The sequence below is a fragment of the Eschscholzia californica genome, unplaced genomic scaffold, assembly GCF_041429995.1.
Source record: "Eschscholzia californica isolate CP2 unplaced genomic scaffold, dmEscCali1.0.p SCAF_5, whole genome shotgun sequence".
NCBI lineage: Eukaryota > Viridiplantae > Streptophyta > Magnoliopsida > Ranunculales > Papaveraceae > Eschscholzia > Eschscholzia californica.
In genome coordinates this window covers 24,894,070-24,901,012 of record NW_028238472.1, presented here as the reverse complement: position 1 = coordinate 24,901,012, position 6,943 = coordinate 24,894,070, and the positions used below count along the sequence as shown (strand labels likewise).

At 35.5% G+C, this 6,943-nt stretch overlaps 2 long non-coding RNA genes across 2 annotated transcripts; both read left to right on the top strand.

Moving 5' to 3' along the window:
* The first annotated feature begins 4,151 nt into the window (after positions 1-4,151).
* On the top strand, positions 4,152-5,192 carry LOC147537937 (uncharacterized). Its single transcript, XR_015226366.1, has 3 exons — positions 4,152-4,240; positions 4,731-4,856; positions 5,128-5,192. It is a non-coding gene; the product is annotated as an uncharacterized LOC147537937 (long non-coding RNA).
* Positions 5,193-5,807: 615 nt separating this feature from the next.
* On the top strand, positions 5,808-6,200 carry LOC147537936 (uncharacterized). Its single transcript, XR_015226278.1, has 3 exons — positions 5,808-5,867; positions 5,946-6,010; positions 6,119-6,200. It is a non-coding gene; the product is annotated as an uncharacterized LOC147537936 (long non-coding RNA).
* The last annotated feature ends 743 nt before the right edge of the window (positions 6,201-6,943 follow it).

Below are 6,943 nucleotides of genomic sequence, written 5' to 3'. Positions count from 1 at the left end.
GGTAAGTACTGCTGATGGACGACACATGCATTTTTCTGTGAATGACAGGATGCATACCGGGTCTCTAGGGTTTAAAAGATTGGAAAATGGAAATCCCTGAGTCTTGGACTGTGGACAAGGGGAGCAAGAGGATAGGTATGACATATACTGCAGGGCACTGCCATAAAAAGTTTTTCTTAGTTTCAGGGAGTAAGTCCTAATCGGCCTTCTAAATAAATGTTTGGGGTCTTGTAATGCAAGTTGGATTAAATTGCGAACTCTTACGTGTTATTCTACTTTGCTGAATGGGAAAGGTAGATTTATAGCTTTTGTTTTTATCTTATCGATTGATACGTTGTAGTAATATGAATGACTTCATGCACTTACCTCCGACCAAGAATTTATTTTGGGAGCGAAATGCATTGAAGTTTGTATAGTTCATATTTATTTATTGTTAGATACACCTTGTTTTATTCTTCAAAACTTTTAACTTTTGAACATGCCGTTAAACACTTTCATTTTTCATGACAGGACCTATAGGGTTAAAAAGAGTGATGCGCTGAACATCGTGTGCTTTTGTCAGCCCTGGACAACCAGGAGCAAAAGGATAGGTATGACTTATTTCGTAAGCATATGTAATTCAACATATTTTTAGAGTTTTGATAGGTATGACTTATTTAATTAGGCCTTCTATATATGTGGGTTGCTCAATTAAGATTGAAGTGTCCCTGTAAATCTATGTGTTAAGACTAAAAATTACCAATTGTCCCCTCTGCAGTCCCTCTGGACACTGGGCACTAAAACGTAGCTGATTCAGGGATTCTTGAAAAGTAAAAAGTGGAAAAGACCCTCATTTAGCCTGGTGCAATTATGGTGATCTAAACAAATCTTTCGTAGAGATATTATGTCTATGGAAGATGAAGTTTTTGTGTGTTGCATGTTTATTGTACTTGTTTCTGTGTTTTCTCTTTGACACAGCCATTACAAGTGTTTGGCCTTCAACTAATCGTGGAAGGGTCATGGAGGAAGGAGAGCTGCAGGAATGGAAGGTGGTAGCAACTAAGACCGCCTGACCCGACTCGACATAAGAAACAGGTACCCGAACCTTTCTGAATTCCCACACCTAGCTAAGCTCCCTCACTCAAGCATTCAATCCCAAGTCTATTACTTTTCTTAATACTAAAATCCTACAAAGAAATTTACTAGACTGCGTAGTTTTAAAATCACTTTTGTTGGTTGACTCCGTAGCTTTGAAATCAACTACGATGATCGACGGTTTAGATTTGACATTCAATTGATTATTTACAAATTTTTCTCCTTGCAGCTCTTCCTGAGAAGGTATCTTCTAATTTTGTGGAAATTTTACGGGTCCTATTATGCAACTTGGATTAAATTTCCTTCATTTTTCTTTGTTTCTATTTTATACATCTAGGGAAATGGAATTGTTACTATTTCCCTGTACATCTTACAGCAGACTAAAGTTAATCCCATGGTCGCCCTTCTTACTTGCTAACAAGTTGATTCATCGCTTTTCGTTTCATTTCTTTTTTCGTTTCATTTCTTCTTGTCTGCTTGTATAGTCTTGGTAATTTATCTGGTTTCATATTAGGGTCTGACATCTGATTTTTATTTCAAACAAATGTGTTTGTTAAGTCTACACTTCTCATATTAGTAAATGTCCTTTACTAAAATAGTTTTTTCATTGAAAATGGGGTTTGAAGGTGCAAGTTCCAGAAAAATGCATTTGAACCATGTTTTTATGGTTGATTTTCTTATATGCTTGGCCTTCAATAATCAGACTAATGTACAGAATAAGATTGTATACCGTGACTTCTGGTGTAACTTGATATTTGGTAATTTTGCTTTGATGGTATCCGTCAGATTAATAATTCAGGTTTGCTTCCCTTGGTTGCTGTTGGATGCTGACTTATGCTACACAACTATTCGATGTGTTCAACTAAAGGAATCCTGGTATGTTTATGATTGTCCTTCTATATTTCCGATTATAAATGATGTTTGAGGATCTTGAAAACCTGAAATTTGATATTTTCCACGGATAGGATGGACTTGCTGGCAAGTATTGGAATACCATTAGAAAAAGTAGAGATATATCATGACGGTGTCCTCGTACTTGCTTTTGAAATTACTTGCAGCTACAATTTTTACATTTCTCTTTCTTCATAGGTGGATTGGAAACCTAGACTGCCATATGATACGGTTCTTTTATGGTGCTCACATGCATTTCTTCCCTTTTCATGATATTGGTATTTGTATGTTTTTCATGTTATTTATATATTTCTGTAAACCATAGTTCTTTCTTTCAGAACTCAGAATACTGAAAATCTGATATTTTGAAGTGTATATGTGATGTTATTGAATGCTGTGAGTGGTTGCTGAGGAAACTAAGAAAATGTTGTTTCTTTTTTGTATTATATTCTTGTTTTCGGTACAAGTAATGTAAATTGTGCAACACTCATCTAGTTCTAGAAATTATCGACCAGCTATTGTTATATTTTTTTAATTAAGTAATTTGGTTCTTAGATTTAAAAACAAACAACTTTAGACTCAAATTGCATGCTGTAGATTAGTAGGCAGATAAATATTTTACCTGTGATCGTTTGGAGTATTATAGACGCGATATATTATGACGAGTCCTAAACAAATATTTGATTTCGAGGTTTTATCGCATGTTTAGGTGTGAATTCTTTACTTGCTGTTGCAAAATTTTACTTCTAGGCATTTTGGTGAGTCGTCCACAATTCCCTAATATCGTTTTCACATATGCATATTAGTTTGATACTTGATCTCATAGTTGCCACACAGTTGGTCAATTATCTTACATATCAAGGAATAAGTATAGCGGGTTACTGGTAGAGTTGATAAGGAATCTGGTAGAGTTGATAAGGAATCTGGTAAATGAGGTGAATCAAAATCGTAGTTGTGAAAATTAAAGTGTATTATTTAGTGTCATTGATGTCATTATCCATTAGTTGATCTTTAATTATGTAGACTTTCTCGAAGATTAATTTGAAAAATGACGAGTTCAAAATGTTTTGAGAAGCACAGGTAGCTAGGCAGCACACTTATTTTTCGGTTCAAAATGTGATGGGTTGAAATTGAGATCGGTGATTGAGATATCAAAGTTGATAGAAGAGTAAAAGAATTCAGCCGACGATGGGCGAAATGGTTGATGGACGATTAACGTGAGCAGGTTACCTTTAAAGAGAAATTTACGACCATCCTAGGCATGCATTACGGATCCCGATCCATTTTAATACTAGATATCCAGCCCTTTTGTTATTTCATTTGTGATAGTTTGAAATGCTCAAATATTTTGAAGAATGCTTTCTTGCATGTTTCGGTGTGATTCCTTTACTTGCTCTTGGAAGAAATTTACTTGCAGGTATTTTGGTGAGTCGTCCACAAAACTCCATAATATCTTTTTCACAGACGCATATTTACCTTCATTTTGGTAGAAAAAGCGTGCTAGTTATTTTTCTTTTCTCTATTTCAGAGAGGTACCGTGGTATTGTTGCTTTTAAACATGTTGGTAGTGGTTGCACGTGGCATGACGGTTTATGAGAATGGGTAGGTGGACTATGCTTTTCCTCATTTTCTCCTTTTTTTTGCATTTTAGGTGTGGTAACATCTTTCTTATGTTGAGAAAATGTATGATTCCTATGTATTTAATACTGATTTTGTTACAGCATGTAATCATTTTCTTTACAAATTCTTTAAAAGCAAGTAGGAAGATTACTGCAAATTCTCTAGACTTATTTTGACTATACTAGAAAAATATCAAGGGAAAACTGAATTGTAAAGCAGAAGGTGAGGTTTCGGGAATTGAAGAGGATATGTTGGTTCTTCGACATTGGATCTCCGTACGAGGACAAACACACAGCTGAACTGGTAGCTTTTGATCCAGATTGCCCGTTCGTTGAAAGAAGAGCCAGCAAGAATCACGTTGCCTTCCTTTTCAAGTATTGCTGATTGATGCCCTTACCCCTTCACTGATGAAGTTCTTGACGGTACAGATTTTAGTTTGTAACTATTTCTGATGAATGGATCTGTTCTTATTTCAAAATTAGGAGAAACACTTTGTGTTAGAACTGTAAATATCACCATGCAGTAAAGCACTGTGATCAGTGACATTCATTTTTTTGTGTATGACAGGATAATGTTGGTCTCAGGGGCTTAAAAGAGTGGAAAAAGGAAATCTCAAAGTTCTGGACAGAGTGGACAAAGGGTAGCAAGAGAATAGGTATGACATATATCGTAATTCTATATCTTGACTATAACGGCCTTTTAACTAAGTGGGTCTTGTTGTGCAATTAGGATTAAATTGCCTTTCTTTTTTTCTGTTACATGAGTCAAACAAGATGGATAATGAAACAATCTAACTCTAACCATACTTCGACACATTAGTTTTTCTTCTCTGTATAGCTAGCTATTCCTGTCTTATTTTATATTTTCTGCAGATTTTATTTTCCGATGTGCAAAAACATCAATTTGTGATAATAATCTTGGTAACTAAGTGTATCCTCTAAGGACGCTCTTCCCATCTTCCTTTTTAGCTTGAAACATTTTTAACAACAATGTAGTCAAGTTCAATATCATTAATTAGGATTTTTTTGAAAATTAGTATCGTTAATTAGGATCACTAGGTATCCTTTTGAATTTACTCCAATTTATGATTTAGCTTGGTATCGGTTGTTTTCTAATACCACTTTCTTACTCTTTTCTTTGTTAAGTATGAAATGAATACAATGCTGGTTGGTTGAAGGACTGTGGTTGAGCTATGTTGAATCTTCGATATTGGTCTCCCTAAAAGGATACATACTACAGAAGAACTCGTTTTTCCTTGAATTCCAAATTAAGTATTGCTCATTTGCTCCTATTTCTTTTGAACTATATTAGGTTTGCATTGCAGTTAGAGCTTTGAAGCTTCATGCATATCTCAACATGGCTTCTGAAAGTAGTATATGAACTATCATTTCATCTTTTATTGCAATAGTGCCTGACCCCTTAAAGCTCTTGCTGAGAAGCGTTGTTTCTGTCTCACTTTCTCTCTCTACTCCCCTCTCTACTTTCTCCATTATTATCATCGTAGATAGTTCTTTTACCCAAGGATGATCTCTCTGATAACAGACAAACTAGGTTTCGCATGGCATGTAAAACCAAAGGCTTCTGCACGGACTAGCTAATGATGGCCATTTTCATTTCCCCTTATCAGTTTGGTACTCTCTGTATTCCCCATTTGGATCTATTCTATCCCAAACTGTTTTCGGACTAATTACATCAAGATTAGCCCTGGTTGATTTGGGTTTGACGTCTGATTTGATTAGCCTGATTCTCTCGAACTCATGCGACTGAAGTTCTTGAAGTTACAGAATTCAGTTCATATGCTATACATGCATCTTGATCAAGATTGTCAACCGACCGATGAAAGAAGAGCTAGCAAGAATCAGGTTGGCTTCCTTTTTAAGTATTGTTGATTCATGCCCTTACACCTTCATCGGTGAACTTCTTGAAGGTACTGATTTTAGTTTATACCCTTTACGTACATTGCAGATTGCCAATCCATCAGGGAAAGTATTGCTGATGAATGACACATCCGTTTTTCTGTATATGACAGGATAAAAACAGACCTCTAGGGTTTAAAAGAGTAGCAAGTGGAAATCCCTAAGTCCTGGACCGTGGACAAAGTGGAGCAAGTGGATAGGTATGACATAAACTGTGGGGCACTGACATATAAAGTTGTGCTTAGTTTCAGGGAGTAAGTCCTAATCGGCCTTCTAAATAAATGTTTTGGTCTTGTAATGCAATTAGGATTAAATTGCAAACTCATTGATAGGTTACGTGTTATTCTACTTTTCTGAATGGGAAAGGTAGATTTACAGCTTTTGGTTTTATCTTATCGATTGATATGTTGTAGTAATATGAATGACTTCATCCCCTTGCCTCAGACCAAGAATTTAATTTGGGAGCGAAATGCATTGAAGTCAGTTTGCCCTTATCAAGTGATCTTGCAGTGAGTTTGTATAGTTCATATTTATTTATTGTTAGATACACCTTGTTTTATTCTTCAGAACTTTTAATTTTTGAACATGCCGTTAAACACTTTCATTTTTCATGACAGGACCTATAGGGTTAAAAAGAGTGATGCGCTAAACATCGTGTGCGTTTGTCAGAGTCCTTGACAACCAGGAGCAGAAGGATAGGTATGACTTATTCCCTAAGCATATGTAATTCAACATATTTTTAGAGTTTTGATAGGTATGACTTATTTAATTAGGACTTTTATATATGCGGGTTGCTCAATTAAGATTGAAGTGGCCCTGTAAATCTATGTGTTAAGACTAAAAATCACCAATTGACCCCTCTGCAGTCCCTCTGGACACTGGGCACTAAAACGTAGTTGACTCAGGAATTCTTGAAAAGTAAAAAATGGAAGAGACCCTCATTTAGCCTGGTGCAAATATTTCGTAGTGATATTATGTCTATGGAAGATGAAGTTTTTGTGTGTTGCATGTTTATTATACTTGTTTCTGTGTTTTCTCTCTGCCACAGCCATTACAATTTACAATTGTTTGGCTTTCTCCAAGACTTGTTTTTTTCTTCTTACTGAGACTCGGTTACTATCATTCTTACTTAACACGTGCATTCACTCACTCAAGCATGCAATCACAAGTCTATTGCTTTTCTTAACACTAAAATCCTACAAAGAAATTTACTGCACAGCGTAGTTTGAAAATCACTTTTGTTGGTTGATTGCGTAGCTTTGAAATCAACGACGATGATCGACGGTTTAGATTTTACATTCAATTGATTGTTGAAAAATCTGTCTCCCTGCGGCTCTTCCTGAGAAGGTATCTTCTAATTTTGTGGAATTTTTTTTTTGAAACTTGGATTAAATTGCCTTCATTTTTCTTTGTTTCTATTTTATACATCCACGGAAATGGAA